Source organism: Lissotriton helveticus, chromosome 5_1 (assembly GCF_964261635.1).
Source record: "Lissotriton helveticus chromosome 5_1, aLisHel1.1, whole genome shotgun sequence".
Lineage (NCBI taxonomy): Eukaryota > Metazoa > Chordata > Amphibia > Caudata > Salamandridae > Lissotriton > Lissotriton helveticus.
Window position 1 is genome coordinate 100631949 of NC_136065.1, and position 12208 is coordinate 100644156.

Here is a 12208-nt window from a genome sequence, read left to right on the forward strand (position 1 = left end):
TACAATCCAGATTGGGGATGATCCTTTATCTTGCTGTTTCTCACTAAGAGTGGCTTCATATCCGGTTGCGTTCCAATTTACATATGCGAATATCTCGTCGCTCGGGGTATCTTCATAAGAGATTTCTCCCTTAATCATGTCGACTATACCCCTAACTAGAGCACTATTCTTGGGGTTATCTCTTAAAGAACGTAGGGTGTGGACTTCACGTGCGTATATGAACATTGTTCTGTATGCCCACACAGAACCATTATGGCTGAAAGGAAAAACCAGATAAGGGATACCTTTATCTGTTGTGTGGGGCATAAGACCACACACCCAACAGTTAGTCGTGTTCATTACTAGTTGGTGTTGGTGTAACAGCTGAACAAATGAGTTATTGATGAACTCTAACCTTCTATTGGATTCATGGTCAGGAAGAGGGTGGAAAGAATGAGAGGAAACAGTAGGAGGATGTATGGGTGATGTAGTGGGTGCAAATGTTACACGAAAAGAGAACAAAATGTAACTTATTAGAAATATCATCCTACTAAATAACATACATATGCACAATACTATAAAACCCTTCGTTGTCATCACGTTACATAATTTTCGTTTAAAGTTCGCAGGTTTGACAGGTCTCTCCACATCAGGAAACTCCATCCTCTCAAGTGCTGCCCGCGGTGGCAGGTTGATTCTGCTAAGGGATGCTTCTGTCAATCCAGGGCAACTCCCTTGGACCAACCAGAACTACCGACCTAACGTCGTCAGCTGCACTCCAAAGACTTTTGTCAACCGCGGCCCTAGCAGCGGAACCCGGATGGCGGTTCGAAAAGCAAAAATAAGCAAGTTTCTTAGATGGGAGAGCTGCGCTTTTTCAAAAATAGTACTAGGGAGGAAAAAAGAATATATTTATTTGTCCATAGGTCTTGGTCTCAAATTGCAAAAAAATTATTTTTATTAGTTCGTATTTCTCGGTCTCAAATTGTATCTTCTTTTTCCCGGTACTGTTTGATCCATAAACAAGAGTTCAGGCTCTGTAGTGTTCAATCGTTTTGATGGAGGCACAGTCTCTTGTAGAACGTTCTCACTTTCACGTTCAGAGTTAGTCCCTTTCACTCGTGCATCGCTGAAAGGTAGAAAACGAGGCACGGTGTCAGTCTCTGAGTCGCCGACACCCTCCTGGACCCACCGGTCATATGGCAGAGGTAAGGGGATCTTTTTACAGTGGACCCCATGGATCCAGGCCGCCTTCCCTTCCACTCGAACCGCCGATCTGGTAGAGAGAAGGACGAGGTGTGGTCCTGTCCACCTGGGCTGGTCGTTCTTAGTCCTCTGGAAATTCCTCACCAACACCCAGGATCCAGGATCTATGGTGTGTCCCGGAGTTTCAGAGACCAGAGGCAGGGTGTCATGTACCTGTTGATGCAAAACACGCAATTTAGCCGTCAATTCGTACAGGTAATCAAGCAAAACAGGATGTTCTAGCTCGCTGAACTTAGTGGGCCTAGGCACTCCCCATATATTGGCCGGGCGGCCAAAGACTATTTCATAGGGACTGAGTTTCACTCGCGAATGCACAGTCATTCTGGTGGATAGGAGTGCTAAGGGTAGAGCGTCAGGCCATTTAAGACCTGTGCTCGCTTGGATTTTGACCAATTTAAGTTTAAGCGTGCCATTGTAACATTCTACTAATCCAGCTGATTGGGGGTGATTTGCAGCATGGAATTTTTGTCGGATTCCTAGCCCTTCACATACATTCTTCATCACACGACCCACAAATTCACTCCAGATCATTCTAGGCATTCCAAATCTCGGGAAGAACTCTTTCACAAGGGCTTTCGCTGTGGATAAGGCAGTATTGTCTTTAAGGGGATATGCTTCTACCCATCTTGAGAAGGCACAAACAACAACGAGCACGTATTTTAAGTTGTTGCACCTTTCCATGTGTATGAAATCTAGCTGCAAAACCTCAAACGGATACGTAGGAGGTGCGAAATGACCAGCTGGAGTTGGGGTTCCCCTACCAGGGTTGTGTTGCAGACACACCATGCAATTTTTGACGACATTCTCTGCACATTTGGGAATTCCTGAATGTTGCCATACTGGAGCCAACAACTTGCAAATCCCTTTCACGCTGATGTGAGCCATTCCATGAGCCATCGTAACTACTGCAAGCACGTACGCATCGGGTAACAACCATCTCTGATGCTCTGACAATTCAATCCAACAACCATTCCCATCCATTCTACCTGAACTTTCTCTCCACGTGCTCAGCTCTTTCTCTGTGGCCTCAGCTTGAATGGACTTCACACTCTCTATCGTGTCTTCACACATTCCCACATCACCAACCCATCTTGCAGGGCCTGCAACATACATTCGGCTCATCACATTCCTTGCGGTTTCTTTCGCGATTTCATCAGCAAATGCATTTCCACGACCAACGTCATCAGTCACCTTCTTGTGAGCACTACATTTCACAATCGCCACTTGCAAGGGCAAAGTCAGTGATTCTAGAAGCTCATTCACCAACTGACCATGCTGGATCTTGGCTCCATGCGAAGTCAAGAACCCACGTTCTTTCCACAATCGTCCAAAACTGTGAGCCACACCAAAAGCGTACTGGCTGTCGGTGTAGTCAGTCACCTTCATTCCTTTCGACAACACACATGCTCTCGTGAGTGCAATTAATTCTGCTGCTTGAGCTGAATTATATGGAATACGTGCAGTTTCAACAACTGTGTGCAAAGTCGTGACAGCATACGCTGCAGTCGTGTCACCCTTCAGAAGCTTGAAACATGAACCATCTACCCACAATGTACCATCACATTCAGCAAGAGGAGTGTCGAAGAGGTCTACTCTTCCTTTCGTCTCTTCTTCTGTTCTAAAAAGACAATCATGCTGTTCTGAAGCATCTGATTCTTCTACGATTGGCAATAACGTAGCTGGGTTAAGTGTACTGCACCTTTGTATGTGCACATGACTTGCTAGTAATGACAATTCGTACCCTGACAATCGAGCACTGGTTAGGTGCTGTGTCTTGGTTCTGTTTAACAATGTGTCTACTGCATGTGGGACCATCACGACTAGTGTATTATTCATGACTAGGCCAGCAGACTGTCGAATAGAAACAGCTGCTGTCGCTGTGGCTCTTAGACAACTTGGCAACGCTCTAGCTACCGGATCCAAAGTCGCCGAAAAATACGCGCATGGACGTTGTCTGTCCCCAAATAACTGAGTCAGTACTGACAATGCACAACCTTCCTTCTCGTGGACATACAATGTAAAAGGCTTACTGTAGTTGGGGTTACCTAACACAGGAGCCGAACATAATGCTGTGCGCAATTCAGAAAAACTCTTCTGACACTCGTCGGACCAAGGGACAGGATTGGGTGTACCTTTACATGCTAACGCCACCAAAGGTTTGGCTAATAACGAAAAATTTGGAATCCACTGTCTACAGTACGATGTAATGCCTAAGAAAGCACGTACTTCTCTCTGTGTTCTTGGCACACTCAATTTCGCTATTGCCTGTTTTCTTTCTGGGGGCAGTTTCCTTCCCTCCTTCGATAAGAGGTGACCTAAGTAGGTCACTTCTTGTCGGCAGTATTGTAATTTAGAAAGTGACACCATGTGATGCAGATCACACAAATGCCGCAACAATGACAACGTGGCTTTCTTACATATCTCCTCAGTATCTGCAGCAATGAGCAGATCATCGACGTACTGTACAAGAGTAGCCCTTTCAGGTAAAACGATCGTATCAAGCTGTGTTTTCAAAGCTTGACTGTATATTGATGGACTTTCACAGTAGCCCTGGGGAGCGCGTTTAAAGCGGAAGCTGCGTCCTCCTAAACTGAAGGAAAAAATATCCCTGCTCTCCTCGGCAATTGGGATGCTGAAGAAAGCATTCTTCAAGTCAATCACTGAGAACCATGTGGCAGAAGCTGGGATCATAGTCAATAATGTAGTAATGTCGGGGACTACTGGGAATTGTGGCACAACTATTTTATTCACTTCTCTGAGATCGATCACAAATCTGTACACGGGTGGCTGAGATGTGTCAGTTCGTTTTAGAACAGGTAGAACGGGACTATTGCAAATGTTGCCTCTCGTCTCTTCAATTACATCTTTTTCAATTAACTCATAAACAATCGCTAGCAACGCTTTTTCGTCTTCACTAGAAATTCTATATTGTGGTATTCGTGGCATTTGAACATTGGCTTTCAATGTTACAACATATGGTGGAATCTCTAAAAGACCGACATCATTAGGACCAGTAGCCCAAAGAATATCTGGAAGAAACGACAACTCTGCTGGAAGTTTGTCTCTCGATAAATACATTGGAAAAACCACTTTCTTACCTAAAGTAAGTTGTACTCCTGAAGGAGAACAGTACAAAGTCGCATACAATCTTTTTAACAGATCCAATCCCAACAAATTTTCACCACAACCTGTTGTCAGAATAAGGGGTGCTTCTAATTCACGAGGACCAACAGAAAGAGTCAAAGGGTCAGAAATCGGGTTTCTAACCGGGGCGCCAGAAAAACCTACCGATACATTCGTTTCGCCAGACAAAGGTGCGCCAGGGAGTTTTGAGTGCATAATAGAACTCTTTGTAGCACCAGTATCCAACAGAAAAGGTTCTGACACACCTGATGTAATCACCTCAACGTATGGTCCACTCTGATCTACTGGAACTGAAACAACTCCCTCTCTTTGTCTATGGCTGTCCTAGCAATCGTTACATCAGTATAGTACTGAGCTGTCCTACCAGGTGCGTTATTCTGCTGATCAAACTTATTCATAGAATCTTGAGGTGGAAGGGGACGTGCATTCTGCGGGGCGTTTCCACGTCCTCTTCCTCTAGGCGCTTGCTGAGCACCTCGACCTCTTACACCAGAAGCGCCATTTGCGCGCTGTAGCAAGATAGGGCAGCTATATCTAAAATGACCTTCCTCCTTGCAATATGAACACTGATTGGGGCCTATAGGAACACGTGGTTGAGAATGCTCGACCCTTTGCGAGTTCCTCTGATACTGTTGAGGCTGCTGAAAATTACTCTGGTAGTTATTCTGACCACCATTATTCTGACCACCACCACTACGCGGTGGATATGCTTGTTGTAATAAAACCTTCGTTTTCAACTCCTTAGTTTTCTGCTCTATCTTTCTCGTCTTTGTCTCTATTTTCGTAATATTGGGCTGTAGCTAGTATCTGTGCTGAAGACGAAACTGCCAAGAACTTTCCGAATCCTTTAACTTTTTACACAATTCAGGAAGTAAATTGTGCACAAATTTATCGACGAACAATCTCTGACCACCTTCTGTGCTCCTATCGTGACCACTGTGGTCGACAAAAGTTTCTTCAAACCTAGTGAAGAAATCTGATACCATTTCATCTTTCTTCTGCTTACACGCAGACCGTTTATCCCAATTCACTTGCATTGCAGGCATTATCGTCTTCATGTAATCAAGTATTTTACCAGGTAATTCTGTTATTAAAGGTTCAGGTTTAGCACCACCAATTTGTAGGGTGTCTGTCGCAGTGATATTAGCCCATGAGTCACCTAATTCCTGGTCATGATCTGTATGACGAATCTTTCCCCATAAAGGCTGTGGAACAACGTTCCCAAATAACATATCGATATCGGCTAAATTCATTATACATGACCCAGCAGTCTGTGACAACTCTTTGTAATATCCTGCGGGGTTTTTCCGCGGATCAGGTAATGTCTGTTTAAGTGCTAAAACTTCAGATCGCTTCCATGGGACATGTACCCACACACGCTGAAAGTGTGGCAGAATAGGTGGGTGAGCATTTGCGTCACCCTCTCTCCATTGAGGGGGAACCTCTCTCATAGGGTACTGTCGCGCCTTTTTCCTAGGTGTATCGCGCTCAGATTGCGATCCAGAAGTGTTCCCTTTACTCCGATACGACAACAATATCTCAATCGCTCCTTTGACATCGGGACCTACGATCATGCCCTCCCCAAACTTGAACCGTACACGACACAACTCCTGCGGGTTGCATTCTAAATCATTGTCTTCTAAATCCTCGCAGAGGAAAACACACATTTGTTCAAAAACATATCTCTGTGTTGGTGCTTCCCAATGAAGGAAAACTTCCGTGACAGACTCCACATCATATTTTACAGTATCCACAATCCATTTGCGAGCTAAACGATTCAATACATCTCTCTCTTTATAGTCAGGCAGTTGACTTCGCAACTGTCTTCGTCCTGTGTTAGGGGTCGTAGTAGGCGACCCGAAAAGAGGTGAGAAAATATTAGTTACAGTGCTGGCCATTCTCTGTTGAACAGAAGGAGAAACTGAAGGGAGAACAGGTGGGAAAACGGGGTAAGATAAGGCAGAAGTAGAGGCCATGGCAGAGGGAGCACTAGAAGAAATAGAAGGTGCACTAGGCAAAGTCGTAGAAGGCATAAGTGAAGTAGATGTAGTCAGTGGGCCTTGAGGAGGCGGCACCAGAGGAGCAGGAGCCAGCTGAAGAGCAGCTGGTGGGTGCTGCGGAGGAGCAGGCATAACAACCATGGGCGGCGCAACTAAGGGTTGCGGAGGCGCCGTGGCTGTTTGTGCATAGGGGGGTGGCGAACTTAAGAAATGGCCCATTAACGGGTCTTTCTCAAGGTCTTTTGCTGCATCTTTCTTGGGACGCGGCAAAACTGGATAGCATTTATCTATCGCCATTTTACGTTGCCTGTGCAACTGCTCGCTCATCTGTTCTTCTTCATTGTCTTTAAACTTCATAGCGGCTTGCATTACCGAAATATTCCCTTATCTCTTATTTTTCTTCTCTAATTTAATTTCTTTTTGTCTAGCCTCCTTACGCCATAGGCGGAAAGAGTCCAACATTGCCGGCCGGGCTTTCTTCTTGAAAAGTTTAACTTCGAGGTTATCTAGAATTTCCGTATCAAAGCTACCACATTGGGGCCATTTTAAAACACCATCTTTTCTGGTATATTTAATCCACACTTCGTTATATGTGATGGGGCCTACTCCATGCTTCACATATAATTCGTAAGTTGGAGTTCCAACAGGAGGAACCGGACACAAGTCCTCCAATCGGGAGTCCCTATTATTACAACCCAGACAAAATAAGTTTCCAAGTCTGAGACCAGGCATCTTTGCTCTCTAGTCTAGTTCCAAACTTCAAAGGATTATCGATTACGATATTTCTCGTGATTACACGAGTCCTTCGGTTTTGGTGCTTGCAAGTACCAACAAAGTGTTCCCAAAGGATACCCAAAACTAAGACCAACTAAGGACTGGGAGACGCTCCACTTATACTTAACTGAAATATCGATGACGTCACCAGAAGACTCGTCTCAGTGTTTCGCTCTACCAAACTTCAAGGGTCCAAATCAGGGCGCTAGCCAGGGCAGCAGACCTTCATAGCCGTCGGAAAGCGGGGAACCTCACAGCAAAGACTTTCGGACCACGTCGACATGCAGGGATCGATGGTGGTTGGCCTTCCTCCAGAATTTTCACACGAAGCTCCTCACGAACCTCTGGCTAGACCGGTGCCGCTGGAATCGCCCCAAACGTTGGGCGCCAACTGAGGTACTGGGTTTTTCAGAACCGGTACTTAACCGGTAACCCAGCGGTGTCAGGGGAAACACACCCAAAGACCTCGAGTCCTTTTCCTGATTCGGACCACAGAAACTCAGTCTTCTAGGTGAAGTCAAGGATCGATTTTATTGGCTGCAACCAAGGTAACAAGCGTCCTAGAAGTACAACACACAGGGAGTATGTTCTCAGGAGAATGTCGCAATTTACAAAATCAGGCTTCTCTTCTTATACAGAATTTTAAGCTTCTGGCAAACATTCTTTGTTTTACAGTAGATCATTGACATAACTTCTATACAAAGGAAAAAGCAGAGACATGATGACATGTCCATATTTCACTTCGTCCGGCCCATAACAAATCACCGGTGAGGCCCGATCCTTCATCAGATATCGGTGGACCCCCAATAAAGACGGGCACCTCCCCATCATAATGCAAGTGGAGCAAAACAGTAAAGACAGATGTGGGCAAGATACGGCAGGTGTGTGCGCAATGAGAAGGTTTTATGGCCGGTTGAGCCCTGATGCTATCTTGCTCGGCCACTGGAGGGAAACTGACCTAACCGGTCCGGCCTGGGGCAATGGTTCCAACTGGCATAGGTCATGGAAAAGTCGATTAAGGTGTACGTGTCCTTCTGGGATCGAATTCGGCTGGATTATAAGCCTATGTAAAGGGCAACTCATAAAATGGCCGCCATACATAAAATGGAAGCCGAGGGTTCTGAACGAGAGTGACGATTCCAGGGTGAAGTCGTCACTCGAATATGCTGAAAATACTTGTGCATGATGTACTCGTCATTCTCGGTCTTTTGATACTAAATTCGTCAATTTACGACGAAGTTTTATTCTCGAGTGCAGATTTCTTCAGTACTACAAAACTTAGCCTGTTCACAGTGCAGGGAAACATTTTCTGGGAAAAACCTCCGACCCAACAGACTATTGGGGGACGTGGTGGAAATGTTAAAACTTCTTCACCTGCCCCCAGTGATGCCCCAGGGGGAGAATCTGTGTGTGAAACGGGGGCTGTTCTGTGCATAGGATCAGAGGATGATATGCTGGGTCTGCCGGGAGTCCAAGGAGCATAAAACACATCCAGCAAGTCCAATAGAAGAGGCTACAGAGGAGCACAAGTTGTGTGTGTGTGTGTGTGTGTGTGTGTGTTCTCCTGTAACCACAAGTGAAGAGCACAAGGTGTATCTGTGGAAATTAAAGATTGCTAAGCCACTTGGTGAGCCACATCGAGGGGCAGCCGGAGAGCACAAGCAACGTGTGCAGATTCTCAGAGGCCCCACGTCACCCTGTGCGTCTCAAAGAAGAGTTTGTGATTTTCAAGGGGTCACAAGGCACCCTTTAGGTTCATATAGCATGTCTGCTGAAAGGTATTTTGAATTATGAATGTGTCTGTTACCGGATCATAGTGCACCATAAGGGCCCCAAAGAGAAGGCTGTAAAATATTTGTGTATTCAAAAGAGGAAAAACTGGAGAGGAGCACAAGGTATATGTGTGGCAGTTCAGGGTTTACACGTGAATTCACTTGTTAAGTCTGTAAGAGAATACTGTGAATGCCTGGTAATATGTGATTTAAATTTCACCCGAGGGTCCCATAGAGAAAGGTGCCTAACAGCACATAGTGTGTGTGTGTGTGTGTGTGTGGTTAGGGTTCAGAAGTTTAGACACTGAGCCTCAGAGGCAAAAACTTGTATGTAAACTTTCAGGGATCACACCTTGTTCACTATGAATCTCATAGAAGCAGCAGCAGAGGAGCACAAGATGTGTCTGTGGGTATTCAGGGATCACAACGAAGTCTGTGGATCTCCGAGAGAAGGCTGACCTAAAGCACAAGGTATGTTTGGGGTGTTTAGGGATCGTAAGTGAAGACTCTTTGTGAGAACTATATACGAAGGTGCAAAAGAGCACAAAGTGTGTCTGTCAGAGCGTGTAGACCACATGCGTATACCATGAGCCACAGAGGCGGCTGCACAGAGTGAAGTTCTCCTGTAGTATTTTCTACATGAATTACGCTGACCTTTGGGGACTCGTTCACAGGAGGAGTGATTACAGGCTCTAGAAGCTCGGAGTCTCTGGCCTTCTTACCTTCAGTTGCTGTACACTGGACTTGAGCTCTGGCTTCAGTGTAGTTGTCGCATGTTCCCAAGCACAGGCTACAACAAAGAATCTGAAACACAACAAAACAAGGGGATCCAGATATATCGTGGCACCATCACCACACACAGGAGCCTCTCCTCGCATGTTCCCAAGCACTGAATCCAACGAAGACTTTGAAACACACTACAAAACTTGATATTGAGTTTTGAGGAGCCAGGATGGAGGAGTTTGTATAGGTGGGACACATGGTGGCCCACTTTGTTTAGGTTCTCCATATATTGAATGATTGAGGGTTTTTTTTTTTTTTTATTTTATTTTGTTAGGGCTGTTTTGATTATGAGGTAGTTGTATAGTTCAATGTCTGGGAGGTTGTGTCTTCTTCTAAATGTGCCGGGAATGAGAACCCTAACCTCTGCCATGAGTCTATCTCCAGGTTCTTCCTCCTGTATTGTATTTTGGGGTTTGCCCAGAGGTCTTCCCAATTCGAATATTTGATGCTCTGTTCAAGCCTCTGATCTACACCGAGGAGTGCCATTCTAGTGTTTCTAAGTATTGTGTTATTCTTTTGAGCCTGTTTATTAGCTTTAAGGAGCGTCATCGGTTCTGTATTGTTTAGGATGGCCTTCTCGATGGCTAGCCATGTTGGTGTGTATTTCTGGTTTGGTATTATCAAGTACAATCCCTGTCTTGAGTATGAAGACCGTCTGGAATGTCCTGAAATCAGCCACGTTTAGTCCCCCAAGTCTCTTTTCTAGTCTTAGTTTTGGGAGGCTAATTCTAGACTTCTTGTCTCGCCATATGAATTTGATTATCATTTGGTCTAACTTGCGATGGATATCGTCCAAGAGTGTGAGGGGAAGCATTCCTGCCAGATAGTTTACTACTGGTGTGATCATCATTTTTATGGTGTCTATTCTCCCCACCAAGTGATGAATTTTGGCGACCATGAGTCTAAGAGTCCTTTGATCTTACCTATGGTTATTTTCTCGTTGTTTTAGAGTATGGACTTCAGGTTTTTCCCAAACTGGATCCCTAGGTATTTGACCGACCTATTTTGCCAGGTTAGCCCTGCGGTGCCTATTACCTCGCTGAATGTGTGTTCGTTGAGAGGCATGCACTCCGATTTGTCCCTGTTTAACTTGTACCCAGAATGGATTGAGTACGCTTCTATGGTGTCTAACAATACTGTGATGGAGGTTTCTGGTACCTCTGTTATTATCAGTATGTCATCCGTACAAGCTGTGAGTTTGGCTGTCATGTTATTGATGGTTACACCCTTCATTTTCCTATTGTCCAAGATGTCCCTGATAAGGGCTTCGAGTGCAAGTAGGAACAGCGCAGGGGAAAGTGGGCAACCTTGTCTTGTTCCCCGTTGGAGGTTGAATTGGGTTGATGTTGACCCATTGAGGGCTCTCTGTGCCTTGGGGGATTTGTATAGAGCCATAACCTTCCTTATGTAGTTCTCTCCAAGGTTGTATGCTCGCAAGCTCTGTTCTAGAAATTGCCAGGACACTCTGTCAAAGGCTTTCTCTGCATCCAGCGTGATTGCTACTGCCGGTATGTCAGTTTTGGAGATGTGTTCTATAACATGACCGAGGAGTCTGGTGTTGTCATGTGACATCCGTGTTTTCACGAAGCCCACTTGTGTGTTTTTAATCAGCTGAGGGAGCAGGGGGTTCAGCCTTGTAGCAAGGATTTTGGCATAGATCTTGCAGTCTAAGTTTATAAGTGAGATGGGCCGGTAGTTTTTTGGTTGCAGAGGGTCTTTGCCTTCCTTTAGTATCACTATTATGTTCGCCTCGGTCATGGATTCCGTCACTTCCCCCATGTCCTCGCAGTGGTTAAAGACTTGTTTCATAATTGGGAGTAACTGGTTTTGGAACGTCTTGTAGAAAGTGGCCTTGTAGCCATCTGGCCCTGGGGCTTTGTTGTCCTTCAGTGACTTGATCGCCAGTGCAATCTCGTTAGCTTTAATGTCCTGCCCTAGTGTCTGTGCCTCCTCTTTTGATATCTTGGGTAGGTTCAGTTTGTCCAGGTAGGCCTTGCAGCCCTTCTGGTCCAGCTTTTCATCTCTTTTGTATATGTCTTGGTTAAAGTCCTTGAATGTGCGCAGGATGTCCTTATGTTGGGTGTGTGTGATGTTTTTTGCGTCTGTGATTGAAGAGATGGAGTGCTGCCTATGTTTGTGCTTAAGGTTTAATGCTAGGATTTTCCCTGCCTTGTTTGCCTCACATAGGTTAATTTGTTAGTATTTTTTTTATCCACAGGCCCATTCGCTCAGAATTCTGTTGAATTTGTACTTTTTCCCGGTGCGTTCTTTTAGGGTGTTGGTGTTCCTAGTATCGCCAATGTGTTTATTTCTAATTGCTTGATGTCTCTTTCCAGTTGATCTAGCTGAGCTTTAGCTTCCCTGTCCCGTCTTGCTTTGATTTCTATTGGCGTCTCTCTAATTGTCACCTTTAGTGCGTCCCACAGTGTTTTGGGGTCTATGTCTGGCATTTCATTATCTGTGATAGAGTCTCTGATGGCTTGTTCTACT

The 12208-nt window shown here is 45.2% G+C and overlaps 1 protein-coding gene across 1 annotated transcript in view; it reads left to right on the forward strand.

Moving 5' to 3' along the window:
• LOC144754220 (E3 ubiquitin-protein ligase TRIM39-like) overlaps positions 1-12208 on the forward strand; it is a 206223-nt gene that overhangs the window by 13624 nt on the left and 180391 nt on the right. The gene's annotated exons all lie outside the window — the stretch shown is intronic.